The 18,965-nt window shown below is 52.8% G+C and overlaps 1 protein-coding gene and 1 long non-coding RNA gene across 3 annotated transcripts in view; one reads left to right on the forward strand and one right to left on the reverse strand.

Moving 5' to 3' along the window:
- LRP8 (low density lipoprotein receptor-related protein 8, apolipoprotein e receptor) overlaps window positions 1-18,965 on the reverse strand; it is an 82,496-nt gene that overhangs the window by 31,865 nt on the left and 31,666 nt on the right. For both annotated transcript variants that reach the window (XM_011926309.1, XM_011926310.1), the window contains exons 3-4: window positions 12,003-12,125; window positions 3,599-3,727 (exon numbers count right to left, since the gene is read on the reverse strand). The gene's annotated coding sequence lies outside the window, so the exon portion shown is untranslated. The remainder of the gene's footprint in view (window positions 1-3,598; window positions 3,728-12,002; window positions 12,126-18,965) is intronic.
- LOC105500689 lies at window positions 9,588-12,180 on the forward strand. The gene is made up of 3 exons (XR_001000066.1): window positions 9,588-9,642; window positions 10,736-10,865; window positions 11,876-12,180. It is a non-coding gene; the product is annotated as an uncharacterized LOC105500689 (long non-coding RNA).

Below are 18,965 nucleotides of genomic sequence, written 5' to 3' on the forward strand. Positions count from 1 at the left end.
GTCTGCACAGCCGCGCTCATCGCTGCCGTCACCGCAGTCGTCGTCGCCGTCGCACACGAACACGGCGGCCAGGCACGAGCGGTTGCCGCACTGGAACTCGTGCGGGGCGCACACTGCGCGGGACAGAGAGCAGGTCGGCCCGCCGACCCCCTCCCCGGCTGACCTGGGGCCCCGCTGGTCTGGCTACAGGGGTTCCGACCCTCACCCAGGGGCCAGATCAAGTCCCTTTTGGGGGCTGAATGGTGGACGTACAGTTAGGCACAGCGAAGGAGGGCTTCCAACAGGGACATGCTAGGTGACAGGAAACACACCTGCCCTTCGTGAGCCCCCCAGGCCTCACTGGGTAAATGAGCATGAGCATGGTGGAACTAGGAGGGGCATTCTGAAACCTTACAGCACTGCCTGTCTTGAAGGACCTTGTGATAGGCCCAGGACATGATCTGTTAAATGACACTGACCCTTCCCAGGGACCAGGGTCTGGGGTTGGCTCTTCATAGCATAGCGATGCATAGCATAACCTGCACTGTTCCACCCCTGGCCTGGTATCCAAGGCGTCTCTTGGGTCAGTACTGTGGCTCCATCACCTCACTCCTGAATGTTCACAGCTCTGGCCACGCTAGACCATTTGCTGGGCCCAGTGCATAGGCTCCCACCTCCAAGTCTTTGCTCAAGTTGCTACATCTACTGGGAACCTACTTCTTGCCCACCACTGTCTCTACATTTTGCAATGATGAGTTCTTACCTTCCAAGGGCCCAAATTCCACCTCTTCCGTGACACCCTGGTGTTTCCCTGCTTGGGAAATCTCTGCCTCTGCCCTTGTTTCTGACCCCCTCAGTCGCACAGGCGTCTGAGTTTCATGTCCTTTTCCATCTGCCCCATGAATCCACATTGCCTAGGGGTGTCCCTCCTTTGTCCTGAGGGCCTGGTACAGAGTTCCCTGCAGTGAGTGGGTGTGGAGTGGATGAAACTGGTCTGGCCCAGGTATGAGGTGTAATTATGGGATGTGCAGTAATTAAGCATCATAGCTCTGCCTGGGGCTCTGGGCTTCTCTCTGATAAGCTAGTCTGAGCTCAGCGGCCGGGAGGAACTTAGAGACCAGCCAGCCCTATTGCCAGATGGGGAAACTGAGGCCCAGAGAGAGGAGCAGCTTGCCCAGGGTCATACAGTCCATGACAACAAGAGAACCAGAACTCAGGTTTGGGGCTTTTCTTTCCTACTCTGTCTCCTCCTTTTGGTTTTTCTGGTTTTCTCCTCCCTTCCTGAAGTTTTTCCAGCTGTTTTTCAGGGCAGTGACCTCCTCACTTCCCTCCCTCCTGTGTATCCACACACAGGCCAAGACCTGGCCCTGGGCCGCCCTGGTGGGGCATGGCTGTGGCCAAAGGTGATGTGGTGGTGGCAGCACCAGATCTTTCCACGTGGGGGCGCCCAGAGTCTGTGTTTTCATTTTCTGATGGAAAAATGTGAATTTTCATTGTTATTGAAGATAAAGAGTGATGTCTTCAGTTTCACCAGGTAGGTAGCTCGTGTCATGCGTTTCTGACAGCTCTACCAAGTGTCTGACAGTTGCGTTTTTTTTCCCCTCCGGGACTTTTGAGACACTGCAGCATTGGTGGAAAAAGCACATGCTGCCAGTGCCACTGCCCCTCAAGATTACAGACACCTAGATAAGCTCCCTTCCTGCCTGTCCCCACCCAGCTTGTGCATGTGCAGGGAGGGTGGACTCACTGCTTTCTGGGAGTTCCAATGGGAAGTGCTTTTTTTTTTTTTTTTTAATTTTCTTTTTTGAGACGGAGTCTCACTCTGTCACCTAGGCTGGAGTGCAGTGGTACGCTCTCAGCTCACTGCAACCCCGCCTCCTGGGTTCAAGTGATTCTCCTGCCTCAGCCTCCCGAGTAGCTGTTACTACAGGCACGTGCCACCATGCTCAGCTAATTTTTTTTCTGTATTTTTAGTAGAGGTGGGGTTTCACCCTGTTAGCCAGGATAGTCTCAATCTCGTGACCTCATGATCCACCTGCCTCGGCCTCCCAAAGTACTGGGATTACAGGCGTGAGCCACTGCGCCCAGCCCTAATTTTTAATTTTACTTGAAGACTTTGATGGCAAGGAAGTGCTCTTTGATAGTGAGTTTTCTCTGAGGTTTTGGAGCCAACAGTAACTTTAAGATCCATATTCTCAGGCCTACATAGCCCCAGAGACCCTACTCCTAGCATTCACAAATGGAAGAAGTTCTGAGAGATGAGGGGTGGGAGGACTCTTTCTCCTCTGCCTAGGAGGGTGGGAGCTGTAACACAGAAGCCCAGTAAGACCTGACACCCCTGTCTCCCATAATTAATGGGGAATGTTCCTATTCCAACATGCCCTAGTTGGAGAAACTCCCATCCCTTGCAGTAGCTAGCGGCCTTCATATTGGAGGAATCATCTGATTATGGGGGTTGGTAAAGAGGAAAGAGGATTCTCATTGGCCAATGAGTCCCAGCAAAATTATCCCAGCTGAGGAAGTGAGCCAGTGCCATCACTGGAACTTTGAAACTACTGTTCCCAGCCAGGATCTCCCTCTATACCCAGATGCTTCCTGCTTCAGACACATCAAATTCCAGACTTAGAATCTTAAAGTGCGACTACTCAGACACCTCTGGAGGAGATGGCATTTTCCCTGGGCCAGGAAAGATGGATAAGATGCAAATATAGAGGCTGGCAGAGGAGAGTAGGCAGCAGTGACGGGCAAGTGCCTGGCAAGCCATCCAGGGTGACCGCCCATATTTCAGCCCAGCCGCACAGCCCAGTAGCGACAGCCAGTCTGTCTCCCCCATTAATCGTGTGTTCCCAGAGGGACGACTGTGTAGGATTCACCTCACTGTCCCTTTCAGAGCCTGGCTTCAGGCCTGGCACACAGTAGGTGCCCCTCGAATTGAAAAAGTAAGGCCTGGCCATGCTCCTCACTGGCCCAGGCCCTGCTGGCCTGCTCCCCGGGAAGGAGATAATCCTGTGTTTGAAGCTCAGTGATGTGGAACTGTCCCAGTGGCCACTTCCATCTGTCCCTGCCGAGGCTGCTGAGAATATCTTCTCTGCCCTGTGACGTTTGTGCTCAAATCTGATATTTCAGCAACAGTCGTCCTTGACACCTCAGGAATCCGTCCCCCTCTCCCCAGCACTGCTGGCACTCTGGCTCAGGCCACCACCATTTCTCCATACAGTACCCTCCCTGGTCCCCCTGCCCTTGCTCGAAGATTGGCAGACTTGTGGGATGGATGAGCAGATGTCAGACATGGTAAAAAAGCTCATGGGCTTTGCTGTCCAGTCCTGAATCTGAATCTTGGTTTCATCACTCAGCCCTGGGTACTTTTCTGCCCTTGTCTGAGCCTCAGTTTCCTCACCTATAAAATGGGGATGATAATGGCTGCTCATGAGGTGCTTGTGAAGATGAAAGAAGACAATGTCTCCATAGTATTAGCCATTACTAATGTCCTGCTCATTATCCTTTCCTCTCCACCTACCAAGCCCCACGGGGAACGGGGCCCCTCCCCAGAAGTGGCTGTCACTCCCTGAGGCCGCCTGACCATGCTTGGCAGACCCTGGGGATCTGACCCCAGACTCACAGGTAGCACAGCCGGCCTCATCCGCTCCACCCTCGCAGTCCTTCTCCCCGTCGCAGCGCCATGAGGCAGGCACACACTTGTGGCTGGTGGGTCCACAGCTCAGCTTCTCTGCAGGACACACCTGCTTGGCTGTGGAGACAGACGTCCATGCATAGCTTAGCCAAGGGGGACACAGGGCATGGTGCCAACCAGTCCTACCACCCTGTTCCAGCCACCTGGTCCAAGGCCCTAGGAGTCCATCAGGGCTCTCCTGGCCCATGTCTCAGTTTCATCAGCTGAGAAGAAGCCTCTGTCTGTCCCAGGAGTTTCCAAATCCTAAATCTGACCCCACCACTTCTCTACAGAACATCTTTCATGGCCCCCTGGTCCCTGGCCCTCAAGTCCCTCTTTAATCCATTGACTCCTGCCTGCCTCTCCTGGCCACACCTCCCATCCCTCCAAACCTCCTCTTTAAGTTCTGGCAACATGGAGCCACCATGCCCTGCACCCGTCTCTGTCATTTCCCAGCTGTGTGCTCTTAGGTGAGATATGTCCCAGCTGGGCCTCAGTTTGCCTTCCAGATCAGTGACTCCATGATTGGAACCTGTAAATTTGGAGGGTTCACCAAGGCCCCAATGGCTCCAATTGGCCCACCTCTAAGCCCCCTCCCCGAGTGATGGTGCTGAGCCTGCTGCTGAGAACAGCTGCTGCATAGCAGGGCCCAGCGGGACTGCATAGCTATAATTACTGCAGCCACAATCAGAGGCTGACTCAATCAGGGGCCTGAAGCCCCAGGGTTGAATCTCAATTTGGAAGAAAGAATGAGAACCCTATTCAAGGCTGGGGACAGCTCTTATCATGAGTTTCTGCCAGACCCATGTGACAGGCTCAGCCAAGGCAGATGCATCTCAGACCTCCATGGTTGGCTCCCTACAGCCTTCCAGAGTGTGCAGGAGGCCCGATTTCTGTGGTCTCTAGGATGTGCCAGGCATGGTGCTAGACGCTTCCATTTAATTTTCACAATAAGCCAGCGGGGTGAGAGGATGATGTGCTGGCCTCCAGCATGGAGGTGGAGAACATGGGCTCTGGAGTCTGGCTGCCTGGGTTCAAATCCTAGTTCACTCACTCACTGACTATGTGACCTTGGCCAACAATCCTTATCTCTGTGCCAATAAAGTGTGGATAATACTATCCCTCATAGGATTGTTATGATGACTAAGTTAATGTCTGTAAAGCAAGCACCTAGCAGAATACCCAGCCCAGTGCTCACTAAATGTTACCTATTATGATTATCCACACATAACAGATGACTGAATTTTGCTTATTCATGGAATATTTGAGCACTGTTGTGTGACAAACATGGTGGTAAGCACTAAGTTCTGGTCACAGAGCTGGTAAGGAACAGTGTTAGGATTGACTGAAAGTCAGCTGTGTCTGATGCCGGAGACCTGGCACAATCCATTTCCCCCCGGAGGCACTGGGCTACTCATGCCTCACCCTCCATTTTGCTCTCTGATCTCAGACCAGTTTCTCCTCTTCCTATTTCTATAGCTGGGATGAGAGACCACAAGGGATATAGAAAAGAGCACAGATGAGTTGGGGAGGGGAGCAGGTATCTGCGTCAAGGTCCCCAGACACCACTACTGCCATGGGAGAAGAGTACCTTAGGCCCCTGAAAGTGAGGTCCCCAAGGTTATCCCTAGGAATGCTTCCATGAGTACAGGGCAATTCCTTGGGAATACAGGATTCCTGGGATTCATTTTCACAGAAATTTCCCTTGCTCGAGGATTGGCAGGCTTGTGGGATGGATGAGCAAATAACTGTCAGGTTGAGCTCTGGAAAGTACTGACACTCAAAGGCCTCTTATAAAGGCCACCTTGGGGCTGCAGTGCAGGGCGGTGAAGGGAAACTGGGAGTTGGGAGACGGGGTCCTTCCAGGGTACCTCTATCACCAACACTGCAGGACCCCAGGTAAGCACCTCCCCTCTGGGCCCCACTGGAACACAGGAAGCTGAAGCTGACCAGTGCCTCGCTGGGGGTCCTCTCATCAAAGGATGGGGGGTGAGGGAGCTACTAAAAGTGCAGGTTCCTGGCCTCAGCTCATACCAGCTGAATCTAGACTTCTAGGGCAGAGCCTAGGGATCTGCATTTTCGTAACTCCCCACCAAAACCCAGGTGACTCCCATGCACCTCTATTCGGGAACCCCTGGGTTGGTTAACATTCTGCAAGCATAAAAGACACAGGATGTTTCATCTCTTTTCAATTCACTACCGTAAAAGCGATACAGATGTTCCATGTACTTGCAAGCCCCTAAGACAGCAATGGGAAGGAAGGTCAAAGCAACCACTTATCCCTAAGCCAGGCCTCAGGAAACAGAACCTCTCAAGGAAGTAGGAGGGGACTCCCAGTGTTTGAACACCTACATTGTGTCAGGCTATGGTGTGTCAGGCTACGTTGTGTCAGGCTGCTCTGTGATGAGAATTTTATATGTTTTCATTTCATTCTGTCATGGTCTGATCGTCGGTATCCCCTGAAAATCCATGTTGGAACTTAATCTTCAATGTGATAGCATGAAGAGGTGAGGCCTTTAGGAGGTGATGAAGCCATAATGGTACAGCTCTCATTAATGAGATTAGTACCCTTAGAAAAGAGGCCAGGGGGAGCCTCCTTGCCCCTTCTACCACGTGAGGATGAAGCAAGGAGGTGCCGTCTATGAGGAATGGGCCCTCACCAGACACTGAAACTGCCGGTGCCTTGATCTTGGTCTTCCTAGCCTCCAGAACTGTGAGCAATAAATGTCTGTTGTAAGGTAAGCAGGCCCTGTGGGCTGCCAGTGCAAATTCCAGGGGTGCCATTTACAAAGGTCGCCACATAAGTGGCATACCCAGAGTACAGCAGGGCAGCAGTCCTGCATGTAAGCACTCCATTTTCTAGATGAGGAAACTGAGGCTCAGCGAGACCAAGTAACTGGCCCAAAGATGCACAGCAGGCGAGAGACCGAGCCTGGGTTCCTATGACTACAGCCTTGCCTGTCCATCAAACCCTGCATGCTCCAAAACTGTCCCCAAACTCTCCTCCCAAAAGCCCAGGTGACTGAAAGGGCCCTTGGCTGTATGCTTCACCTCCAGGGGCCTGGGTTCTACAGACCCCAGTGCAGCAAGCAGCTGCTTGAACTTTTAATGAATATTTATATAGTTAATTGCATAACCTTTCAGCAAGGACAATGATTAAACAATCTGTCTGCTTCCTTTCTTTATAATTAATAAGACATTTGCTGTGTCCCTAAATAGACAGCTCTAATTACAGGCTCTCGAGGATTCAGCAGTGCCTGATAACAGCCCTTCACCCTCAAAGAGCCAAGGCTCTTGGAATGCCAGGACTTGAGAGACCTCAGAGGTCACATTGATGAACACCCTTGGAGTGGCAGGAGACCAAGGCCCAGAGAGGGGAAGGCACCTGCCTAGGGTCACACAGCTATTGGCAGTTGGGTATTCCAATTCCTGTCTCTCCTGGAACCTCACTGTCTCTCCTGTGTTGTAGCTTTCCCCCAAAGGTAGGACTGGAGCCTGGCTCGCAGGGTCCTGTGTCAGGCCTCTCCACTCCACAGTCCTGGGAAGCTGGTCTGGGTAATTACTGACACATGGTATCACCCTATGAGTGGATATTATTACCTCTATTTTATGAATGAAGAAAGTAAAGCCCAGAGAGAGTAAGTTGTTTGTTCAAAGTCTAGTGGTGAGAGGCAGATCTGGACTTCCATCCCAGGTCCAAACACACTGCTTAACTTACTGTACCTAATGACTGCACAAGAGAAAAGCAGATCCTGTTGGTCTCCCTGGCACCTCTGGCCTGGAGAGAGGTCACTGGAGGAAGGGGGCTCACTGAGCCTTTGGGCAGGTTCTGCACGATGGCCATCTGATGTCTTATCTCAGGACAGCTGAAGCCCAAGGGCTCCCAGCAGCATGATGTAGGAGAAAGAGCCTGGGTTTTAGAGACACACAGACCTGGGCCCAAATTTCATTTACTAATACTAAGGTCCTTGGGCAACTCACTGAACCTCTCTGCACTCTGGCTCCCCTCATCTGAAAATGGGGTTGAATAATCTCCTAGGGTTGGTAGATGGCTTAAATGAGGAAACATATGGAAATCCTACACTCAGAGCCTAGAACAAACTAGGAGCTCAGAAAACACTTGTTTTCTGAGTGCAAATGCCAATGGCTGGGGAGGGGCCTGGTGTCACCACTGGGGAATGCGCATTATGAGTCCACATGGTCCACCACGATGCAGACCCCATCCCAGGATAGCCACTCCCTCTGTGACAGATGCCCCCTGAGGGGACCATATGCCTTTGGCCTGCTTTCCAAGTACCCTAGGTTCTGAGAGGCAGGAATGAAGAATCCCACTGTCTCCCAGACAACAGGAACCCTCCAAAGCTGGCAAGGGGGCTTTTCATGAAACTCTGTATCCTGTAGTGAGTCAAGGCATTTAAAGGCATTTAAATTCCCAGAGAATCCTGCCCCAGAAATTCAAATCCATTGGTACTTTCTCCAATTCATAAATTCACAAATTAACAAAAAGGGAAATGTCTGTTAAATTAAAGAATGAAAGTACTTGGCGGCTGCTCATTGAGGGAGCACATCTATAGTGCCAACCCACGTGAGTTTTAGGGGCAGATAACCTCCAAATGGGGATTGCCAGCTCTAAGGGACCAGAGGCTCAGGTGGTGAGAACTGCTAGTGTCACTCAGTACAGCTCCTGCCACAGGAAGCACAGCATGGGGCCACCCAAGGTGTATGACGGGGAGTTACATCAAGTTCCTTCAGTCGAGGCCAGGCAAAATGCTGCTAGCTGGGTCAGTCTCTAACTTACTGAGTGAGCTCAGAAAATCTCTGGGCCTCCATTTTCTGATCTGTAATAGGAAGATAATCCTGGTTAATCAGAGAGGCCCCCCCTTCCAGGTGGAAAGGTTCTAAGATGCATGAAAAAGCCTCCATATTCAAATAAATAGCATCCAGAACTGTAACTCACCTTGAACCATCCTTCCCTCCCCCACCCTCACCCCTCCCAACAGACGCTTGAAGGTGGGTCAGAAGCCATCTCCAATCGAGTGAGCTATAATTAGAGCTGAAATGCTATTGCTGCTAGGCAAATGTTCTGGGCTTTTCCATTGTGAGTCCTGGCTACATTTGAAGGTATAGAACCCAGAACCAGAGGGAAACAGCTGGGAGAAACCCCAGCCAGCTAGGGTCAGACAACATAATGGGGGGAAACACAAGAATTGGGACCTTCTCTCAAATCCCTTTCCCGCTCAGTGCAACCCCCTTCACTGACACTATTTTAATGCTTTAAGAATCTAACATCTTAATATCTAACAAACTGTTGTGTTGGGGAGAGAGGGCTTGCAGCCAAAATATAATAATACAAATAACACTGCCATTTACTCCAGCAATGACACTTGCATTCTTTCATTTGATTCTCACAATCCCTCTAAGGCAGGTCCATTACCACATTTTACAGATGAATAAACTGAGGCTCAGGATGACTGGGCAGCTTGCCTGAGGTCTGACAGGTTAAAAGACCTGAACCCAACTATATCTGATTCCAAACTCACTACACTTTACTGCCTATAATCTTTCTTTTAGGGGTAGGGAATGGGGCTCCATCCTAGGAGCTGGCACAGCCCCAGGAACCTGCTAGGCCGTGGAGGTTGCTGTGGCAACACCAATTAAATGGATAGTAGGTTGGCTGCTAGGTTCTCATTCAGCTGGGAAGGAGTGAGCAAGCCTGCTATCAGGTCCTGCTGCCCCAAATTCTGCCTGACCCTGACCGGCGCTCCCACTCTGGCCAACTTCCTCCAGGCAGTCTTCTGCCTTGCCTCCACCCGACCAATGTAATACAGGAAGTGGGCATCATGGCTCTTGCACCCCAGCTAGCACAAGCGAGGGAGAAAGGGGGTCTCGGAATACTAAGAGTTTAGGAATCTAGGAATGGAGAAGATTCTGGAATTCTGGAATGTTACTGATCAGGACCCAGAGGGAGGTGGGAAGGTATGCAGGGCTTCACGGTGAGTAGCTGGGAGAGCCCACAGGAGAGCTGGGCTTCTGTCTCCTGGGGTGCTGCTTTGGCTACTGCCCCCACAGGTGCCTTGTGAAACCTCAGAGAGCTCAAAGAGCCTTTTTTTTTTTTTTGAGACGGAGTCTCACTCTGTCGCCCAGGCTGGAGTGCAGTGGCCGGATCTCAGCTCGCTGCAAGCCCCGCCTCCCGGGTTCACGCCATTCTCCTGCCTCAGCCTCCGGAGTAGCTGGGACTACAGGCGCCCGCCACCTCGCCCGGCTCGTTTTTTGTATTTTTTAGTAAAGACGGGGTTTCACTGTGTTAGCCAGGATGGTCTCGATCTCCTGACCTCATGATCTGCCCGTCTCGGCCTCCCAAAGTGCTGGGATTACAGGCTTGAGCCACCACGCCCAGCCAGAGCCTTTTTTCATAAAAGGGAGACCTGCCATGAATAAGCTGTGTGTCTCTGAAGGAAGTCTATCAACTTCTCTGGGTCTCTAGTTATCCCTCAACTGTGAAAAGCGGGCCTGGGAGGCAGGAAAAGTGAGGCAGGAGGGCCCCTGCCCAGTCCAGGGGATGGGAAGGCAGCAGGTGCTGGGATGGGCAAGAGGGAGAAAGACAGAGGGACACATGGGTAGGGCAGGGGGGAGAGATGGCGAGAGGGAGGGTGAGGATAGGAGATGAGCAGGGAAGGGAGGCAGCCCAAGAGGGCAGGGGTGGGTGGGACCCCGAAGGGGACAGAAAGGAAGATGAAAAGGGACATCCACACAAAGAGATAAGAGATGGGAGTGTGGAGGCGGGGGGAGAAGGGGAGCCCGGCCCTCAGGTAGCAAGACAGCCCCCTCTAATAACCACGATGAGGCTCCTCTCCCTTCCCTTTCCATCCCCAGTGTCGGAGTATCTGCTGGAGTGAGGTACGGATGGAGGAGCTGGCTGACTGCAGTGAAGGAAAAGCCCCCTGTAGCCACAACCCCTCCCCAAGCACACACTCCAGGCTGCACACGACTCTGCCTCTTGTTAGCTGGGCAGCCTTGGGCAAGGGGGAGAACCGACTCCAGCCTCAGTTTCTTTCTCTTTACATGGAGATCCCCCTCCTTCCTTAGGTTGCCAAGAGGATGAAAGTCACAAGTGGGCGTGGCAGGGCTTTGTTCCTTCTGAAGCTCAGGACAAAGCACTGGGCTTCCCTCCTGCCTGGGAGCCTCCAGTACGGCATGGAGTTTGGCCACGTGATGGGTGAGGAAAGGATGGGGCCTGTGGCATGGCTGGGGAGGCCAGGAGCAGCTGTACGAGGAAATGAGGGCTCCTTGTCTCGGGTGGGGGCCGCTCTTGCTCTGTTCTCTCTCTCTCTCCCTTTCTCTTTCTCTTATGTGGAGACTGGTAGCTCTGTTGCTAGGAGACAAGGAAACCCAGTTATCACCAGCCACAGCATTAGATGGGACTCCGGTCTCCATTGTCCCCACCTCTGCCTCTGGGGCGACTGTTACCCCTAAAGAGGGGCTCTCGGGTCCCCGCCAGCCCCACCATCCTCCACATGCTTTCGCCTGAGCCTTTTGTCTCGGGCTCACACTGCTGAAGTTCTGCCTCTGGACTGCGGGGTCCTTCCCCCCCCCCTTCTCATCTCCTTTTTAATTTAACAAATGTCACGGAATGACCTGCCGGGTGTAAGTTTGCTTTGAGGATTAGGGCCTGGAAAATAAATCATGGAGAGACAAAGCCCTGAGTGTAGGGGGCAGGCCTGGGGCTCAGCTCTGGCCTCCACCTACCCACCCCCGCCTCTGCCACCACCCAGCTGGTGATGGAGGCAGGAGCTCCAAGGCTCAGCCCACCCAGGATAGAGGAATGGGCCAGGGCCTCAGAGTCTTGGCTGGGTAGCCTTGGGCAAGTCACTCAACCTCTTTGAGCTTCAGTGTTCTCCTTTACAAAACTCAGAAAATGACAGTATCTGCTTCATGAGGCTGCTGTGGGGATAAAAAGCATTAATGCACACAGAGAGCTTAGCACATGATAAAGGCTTAAGAAGCGCCAGCTGCCATTGGCGCTCCTGGAATTATGGTCGGAGTTCTCAAGAACAGCAGCAGGGAGGCCTGGAGGACATGCTAGGGCTCCTTCTGGGCAGAAGGGCTTGACAAGACTGTTTCTAGCTGCTGCCGCCACAGAAACAGGGTCCAATCTGCAAGAGGGCTGTGAAGAAAGCCCAGAAACAGGACAGTAGAAACCAGCAACTAAACACACCTGTTTACCAGGAGCGCCCTGAGGGCGTGGCACAGTGTTCAACTGGTCACCTCTTCTGAGCCTCACAGCTTCTCAATAAGGAAGATCTGAGGAGGAAACTGAGGCCCATCCCCACCCAGCCTGAGGGGCAGGACTCACTGCAAGTGGCCTCGGACTCATCGGAGCCGTCAGGACACTCCTCCTCGCCATCACACTTCCACCGCTCGCGGATGCAGTGGCCGTTGTCACAGGTGAAGTCACTGTCCGCACAGGTCTTCTTGGCTGCAGGGTAAGGAGGAGAGCGTAGTGAGTCTGGGAGCAGTCAGGAGGGCGGTGGGGCAACCAGGATGTGCTTGGTCTGCAAGCCGGACCACAGGGCTTCCCACAGCCCCACCAGGCCACAGACTGCCTTGCTGACCAAGGGCAGAGGACAGGAGAGACAAGCTTCTTCGTTCCTTAGGCATCTGAACACTGCATGAAGACAGGTGACATTTTGCTCTGCCCTCCAAGTCCAAGAGCTCAAATCCAGCAAGCATGACAAGACTTATCATACCCCTGTCACTCTCCTGCTTCCCTTCAATGTCTAGTTCCACTGCCACTGCCTCCAGGAAGCTTTCCCTGATACCCTACAGCAGCTGCCTTAGCTCCTTCAGCCAGTTCTCAGTCTCTTTACCTGCCTGTCCCACTTTCCCCAACTGGACTGGAAGTCAAAGTCCCTTCTGCAGGCACCAGGCAGTTTGTGACCATGAATCCTACACGTAGATGATTCCTTTGTGGCAAGATGAATGAGGTATTTTGTGTTCAGAGCAGTGGAAGGAGGATCTACTGGGCAAGACACCCGAATCAGTCCCTGCCCCCAGGTGTCTACAGCCTGCGGGGTGATCTCCACACTGCTCTGGGGATTTCAATCCCAGTTCCTCCTCCTCCTCCTATCTGTGTGACCTTGAGGATGTTCCTTAACCTCCGAGTGTACATTTTCTTATCTATAGAATAGGGAGAGGAAGACAAAAGGCGGTGAGGAGGAGCAACAAGAAGTTATAATGTATGAAGAACCTGCAGCAGACTCAGGCACATGGCAGATGCTGGAGAAGTGGCAGCTACTGTTGTTTTCAGGGTTTGAGTCTCAATTAGAAGCTGAAGGAATGGGGTTCTGTGCCCACACAGGGGATATAGCAGGCTGAGAGCTCACAGCTGGTAACAGAGCTGAGATAAGAATACGGGTACCATCCCCAGACTGGTTCTTTGCTGCTTTCTGGGTCTTGTCCTAAGAGGAACTAGAGTTTCCAGATCAAGGAGAGGAAAAGAGATGGCTGCCCATGTCACAAGGTGCCCCACCTTCTTCCCAAGCAGCAGCACAGCACTGGGCGCATCTAGCAGGCCCGGGGGAGAGCAGTTGCCCTGCCAGGCCTTCCATGGTGGAACTGAGGCTGCCTGGGTACCCCCAGTAGCGGGGGGTGTTGGAGACCGGAAGGGGCCTTAAGCGCTCCACCCCTGACACCCTGTACCCTCCATAGCAGCCCTAGGCCTCTGAATTATTGGGGGCTTATCTGCATCGAACTCACACATGCCCTGTTCCTGCTGGACCAAGTGTCCAGGACCCGCTACAGAACAAGATGAGGAAGAGAGCACTGGGCAGGGAGTCCGGAGGTCTGGATTCAAGTCATTGCTGTGCTATTTTGCTCTGTACCCTCAAGCACATCATTGTCCTTTTCTGGCCCACAGTTTCTTCATCAGGAAAAGGTAGGGTGATCTGGTGAGAAATAAGCTTTCAGGTGTGGTTGTTCTAGATCAGGAGGCCCAGAAATGAAGGCGGCAGGGGGCGGCGATGCGGGTCTCTTTTCAGCCTAAAAGAGGATACCTCAGCACAGCAGTGACTTACCCCAGGCCTTAGCGCGCTCAGACCACCAAAGTCCCCCCCTGGAATGAGCCTGGGATGGATTTAACATCAGGGGCCATAGCGTGCGGCCTCTCCCCAAGGGCTGAGAAGTCCCGTGGCCCCAGCCTGCCCCACTCCCTCATCTTCCCCTCCTCATACTTCCCAATCTAGCCCCACCTCAGCTGCAGGTAGGTCCCTACATACCCCATGCTTTTTATACCATCATGCCTTGTCCAAGCTGTCTTTAGTCTGAAAGCCCTTTCCCCCACCTCCCGCCTTGTTTCCATTACATACTGGGCTTAAGTATCACCTCCATTCTTGATGTGGGAGCCTCCTGAGCTCCCACAATCCGCTGAATGTCCTTCTAGGGCAGAAGTTGGCAAACTTTTTCTGTGAAGGGCCAGATAGTAGCTATTTAGGCTTTGAGGGCCAAATGGTCTCTGTCACACCACTCGACCCTGCCACTATGGGGCAGAAGCAGTCAGAGACATTAGATAAATAAGTGAGCATGGTTATGTTTCAATAAAACTATATTTACAAAAACTAGGGACAGGCGAGGCCTGTGGCCTGTATTTCGATGATCTCTGTTCTAGATCATCACTGATCACGAGTCCAACATGGTTTGCTTTCTTCCCTGTCCCTGCAGCACAGGGACTGTCAAATTCACAAGAATCCAGCTTGGGGTAGGTCTCAGTGGGGGACACTGAGCCAAATGCGAGCACAGCTGCCCAGCCTCTGCTCCATACTTGCAGCTCTGGGACTTGCCTTCTCCCGAGGAAGCTACTTCCATGGACCACCTTTATTCAAATCTACCCACAGGCCCTCTGGGTGCTTCTGGGGCTGCAGGCCTGCTCCCCATCCTCTGGGTAGCCTGGCAGGGATTTGGTGAGAGAGACTGGGTCTCTGAATCTGTTCCATGTCTATCCTTTTCAGTGGAATCTTTGCAGTACATCTGCATTCTAAGATGAATTTTCTTCACACTTTGCTTAGAAGAATGCCTCTGTATGTGCAGAACTAGAAGAAACCTGAGGAATCAGAGTCCACCTTCAGATGTGTGGATTGAGGCCCAGAAAGGGAAAGGGGCTGGCTTAGGGAAATACAGCACGGCAGGGATAAGAACAGCTCTCCTGCCTCTCAGCCCAGGGCCCTGGAGCAGCCCTCCCTGTTTCCTGCACTGAGAGGTCATTGTCAGTGATAGATACGAATACCACCTAATGGTAAATCATAGTCCGTAATCATCTTAAAGTAAATACTAATATGAACCACAGTACCTGGGGAATTTCCTAATGTGAACACCAGTGGTTTTTCCCTCACAAGAAGCTCAGCATCCAAAAAAAATAAATGTATATCCTAGTTTCTTCTTTTTCTCATTCTAACACTCACTGGGTGCTTCCCCTGTGCCAGTCTCTGCCAGGTGTTTTTACCCAAGAAACCTCATGGCAAGGGGCCTGCTATGTACTCATTTGACGTATGAGGAAATCTAGGCCCAGAGATGTTAAGTTACATGTCCAAGGTCACATACGGGGGGAGCAGGGTCACAATCTGAACCCACAGTCAGATGCCTGCTCATCCCCACCATGGCTCCCCAAACAGACATTCAGCAGTATCAGATGTGGGAGAAAAACCTTACAGTAGGTGAGCAAACCCCGTGCCAGCTTCAGTTCCACATTCAATGGACCTTGCTTCTGTTCTACGTCCTGCACTGAGAACACAGAATCAGCCCAGCCCAGTCTCTGGGAATTAAAAGCAAGTGGGCAAGTCTGGCAAGGATGTATGGTCAGACGTGCCCAAAACATCAGGGCAGGCTTGAAGAAGGTGATGATGGAGCTCTGTCACTGGGCACAGGACAACCAGATACCCCCCAAAAACCCTGCCCTGCCTGGGATTCTGAAAGCCTGGGAGTGAGCTTGTCCTCCCTCCATGTGCCAAGCCCTGCAGGCACTGGGCAAGGAGGCCAGAGCAGCCAAAAACTCCACTGCTGTCCCAGAGGGCAGCTTTGAGGTCAGCCCCGGCTGGGAAATGGCAGCTGCAGGGAGAGTACCCTGTGGTGGTGTTTTTGGGAACAGATTTGTTCACTGGCTAGACCGGCTTGGAGATTTTCCACTCTGGCTCTGGCCTGGCACCTTTTGGCTCTGGCCTGGCACCTTTCACCCAATGACTTCTCACCCATGACTTCTCACAGCTATCTTGGTAGCTGTTGTTAATCCCATTGTACAGAAGAGGATATTAAGACTTAGAGGTGAGGCTGTTAGGTGGCAGAAGTGTGATTTCAACTCTGTGTGGCAGCTGCCAAAGCTTGATCTCTTTCCATTCAGACCCTCAGTGTTACCAGGCTAAGAATGAGGACCCGAGAGTCCTCAAATGTACTGAAACACCTCTCAGGTCTCCTGGAATGTGCCCAGAAGTGTGCAGCAGAATAAACCCAGGCCTGGGACGGCTTTTGCTCTGCTAATGGATGGCCAGGAGTGGGGACTAGCGTAAAGCACGCTGGAGGGCCCCAGCGGAAGTGTGACCACATGGAACGATCTGGAGTCAGAGTGGAGACTGACTCCTGGCATAGCCACCTCGGGGTGAACCTGGGCAAGTGGGGATGTGGCTTTCCCATGCAGCTTTGTCACAAGGACAAAAGGCAAAAAGACTCTTCTGGGAGATCCTAGTGAACCCCCCGTGTCGGGCCGTTCAGTGCAATGAGGCCAATAGTCCCTCGTGAAGAGACCATATCAGCCCTGCCATGAGATGAGGGCTGTGCTGCCGTTCTAAGGCTGTCAGAGCAAGCCATGCCAGACCCCTACTCTGCTGGCCTTGGCTCTGGTTCCCAGGGTGATTCCGCAGCTAGGCTCAAGGCCTGGCTCCCTGTTTCCAGGGATTTATGTCCCCCCATGCCAGTCTGCCCCTTGGACAATGCCCACCTCTGTGAGTCCCTCAGCCCAGGAGTGATACATAGTCAACCAGGGTCTGCGACATCATAATCTGGTGCCATGGCAACAGATGGGCTGCCACAAAGGACTAGGGGATCCTGGGGGAAGTGAGGAGGGGTTGACCCCAGGGTAGAGTCGGGGAGAGTGGGAAATCCTATTTATAACAAGAACATGGACCAAGGAAAGCACCAGACAGTCCTTGGTCTATCAAACTGTGCCCTGCCACTTGTAGGCTGTGTGACCTTATGCAAGTTACACGACTCCTCTGAGCTGCACTTTCTTCGTCTGCACTCAAGGATACCATCCCTGCTTCACGGGACACAGAGGGTCATTGTGAGAAGCAAATAAGCTAAGGATGGCCCCAAAGCTTCATGAATTGAAAAGCAAAAAGGCGCAAGTTAGAGGTGTGTGAAGTCACAGCCCTGGCCCCAGCTGCTGTGTGTGTAACACTGGGCCCATCCCTCAAACCTTCTGAGCCTGCCTCCTCCTCATTAGGAAATGGAGGTGTGGCGCTAAGTCTTAAGGCCCTCTCCACACTCTCTCCACACACAGTGTCTGTGATCCTATGAAATTATTAGAATCACTCAGCACCTCCTGGCTTCCCCCGCCTCCAGAGACATCCTTCCCATGCTGCTCCCCACCCACACACATCCTGGAGCCCCAGTGCAGAGAGGAGGCTTCAAAATAAAGATCAGTCTGGGCTGCCCAGGGGCACTGCTCCGTGTGGCTTCCTCTTGGCAATCCGAATGTCCTGCCGTGTTGGACTCCAGAGTCTTGAGGCCCCCTACGTGGGTCTCCCATGTTACATGCCTGGAAGCCAAGGCCTAGTGAGAAGTGACTGCTCAAGGTCACAGCACATGTCGGTGGGAGGGCTGCACTTGAACCCAGGTAATGACTCCCAATCCCACTTTGTGGCCAGCAAGCCAGGCGAGGGCCACCTGACCTGGCCCAGGGGTCAGGGAAGGCTTCCTGGAGGAGGGGCACTGTGTTCAAAGAAGAGGCATCAGCCAAACTGTGGGAGTGAAGAGAGCAGTGAAGAGCATTCCAGGAAGAAGGATAATGGGGCTTGGGGGCATGGAGGAGTGAGCAGACCATTAGGGGCTGGGACGAGGTGAGTGGCAAGGGACCTGGAGATCCACCAGGCCAGGGAACAACTTGCCCTGGTGAAGTTGTTCTCCAAGTTGTGCACCAAGCTGCCCTGCAGAGGCCTGGCACAGGGGCCTGGCTTTCCTTGAGCTCACCCAGGGACCCATCCAGCCTCTTGCTAAACACAGGACTGCTCTCCAGCAGCCAAAAAAACCCAAGGCTCCAGGCTGCCAGAGCTTCCTTTGGGATTTTGTGAAGCTGTGCAAGACAGAAAATCGGCCCCTGGCAGAGGAGAGGGGTGTGGGGCAGGACAGAGCCCAGGGGTGGCCATGCACCAGGATATTTGGGATAGACACTAGTTTCCCCCTTGAAGATGCATGATGCCCACTGGTTTATAAAGGCCCTGAGAAGGACTGCAGTGAGGATATCTGATTGTTTCCTCCAGTCTTCCAAGCTTGTTTAACCAAGGAACTCCTTTTTCAGATGCCACATCTGTTTATTTCCCAAGAAACAAGTGGTCCAATGAACCACACCTAGGAAAACACTGCTAGGGCATAAGCCTCTCATCCTATAAATGATTAGATGAGGTGCAGAGAAGGGAGGGACTGGCCCATGTTCACACAGCAGCCTGGTACTTGTACTTAGCCGTCTGCCTCTGGGCCAGCCCCACTAGGCCATAAAAAATAGAACAAGGTGTTCACAGAGCATAGAGCCCAGAGTGAAGCTGCAGGGACCCCACTGGAGACCCCAACCCTCAGAGCAGGGACATTTCTAGAGAAGGGCCCAGGAAAGGACAGAGAGAATGTATACCCAGCCACCTAGAACAGGGAGATGAGAGAGAGCTGTCAGCCTTACAGGCTCTGACTGATCTCTGGTTTCTGTGGACAGGTCTTGGGCTCTAGAGAATGTTCTCTGAAGGCAGAGCAGCGACCCCTAAGAAAGATGGATTCCAGCTCAACATTGTTGCTCAGCAACCTGGGGCAGGTTCTTTGCCCTCCTAGGGCAGTTGAGAGGCAAAGAGCAAAGGTAAAGCCCCCACATTGGAGAGCTGGGTGCACAGAAGGGACTCGGCTGTTCCCACTTCCTCTCTCAGGCCTGGGCCAGTGCAGGGTGGCTGGCTTTGGCCCTGCAGCCCGGCCCTAAGGCAGCTGGGCCACTTGTACCGGGGTCGGGGAGATGAAAGGGCTGCTCCCACCAACAGTTACCCTTCCACAGAGCTCAGCAGGCCCCGGCGTTGCCAGG

The sequence above is a fragment of the Colobus angolensis genome, unplaced genomic scaffold (genome assembly GCF_000951035.1).
Source record: "Colobus angolensis palliatus isolate OR3802 unplaced genomic scaffold, Cang.pa_1.0 Scaffold68, whole genome shotgun sequence".
Taxonomy (NCBI): domain Eukaryota; kingdom Metazoa; phylum Chordata; class Mammalia; order Primates; family Cercopithecidae; genus Colobus; species Colobus angolensis.